The sequence below is a fragment of the Panthera leo genome, chromosome C1, assembly GCF_018350215.1.
Source record: "Panthera leo isolate Ple1 chromosome C1, P.leo_Ple1_pat1.1, whole genome shotgun sequence".
NCBI classification, from domain to species: Eukaryota; Metazoa; Chordata; class Mammalia; order Carnivora; family Felidae; genus Panthera; species Panthera leo.
In genome coordinates, this window is record NC_056686.1 from 33,573,777 (window position 1) to 33,574,451 (window position 675).

Consider the following 675-nt stretch of genomic DNA (forward strand, 5'->3'; position numbering starts at 1 on the left):
GCATGAAGCACTTAGCTGAAAAGTGCATGGGCTGGCAAACTGTATTATAGGAGGTATCTAGAGTTGTCATATTCATAGAAAAAAGAAAGTAAAATGGTAGTTGCCAGAGGCTAGGGGGAGGGGGACATGGGGAGTTGTTTAATGGCTGTGAAATAATTCTGGAAATTGGTTTCACATAATGTGAACCGCTAAACACTAAACTATATCCTTGAAAATGCTTCTGGTGGTAAATTTTATGTTATGTGTATTTTATCACAATTAAATTTTTAAACGAAATAAACTATAAAGTCCCCCAAATTATTTATATTAGGAAATAATTCTTGTCTGTATCACATGGGTGATAAGGGCCAGAATAACTTGTCAGACTTGAACTTCCTCTGTTTTGTGAGATAGACCTTTATCTGTTTTGTGAGTCTAGGCATCTGCTTTAAAAGGAGAGAGGTTTCTGACTCCTCTCAAAATCTTTTTTAGGAAATGACTGTCCAAGGTGAGGATCAATCAAGCCCATTAGCTCCGGGGTCTGCCGCTGGACGGCATCCTTTCCTGACCGTATGCAGGGGCGGTCCTAGTAACCAGGGTCTTGAGAACCTGGGGAAGGTGAGTCGAGCTTAGTGGTTCTTCGGAAGGAAGTGGGGCAAAGTATAAGGTTGGGGGAAGGGGGATGGGCGGACCGGA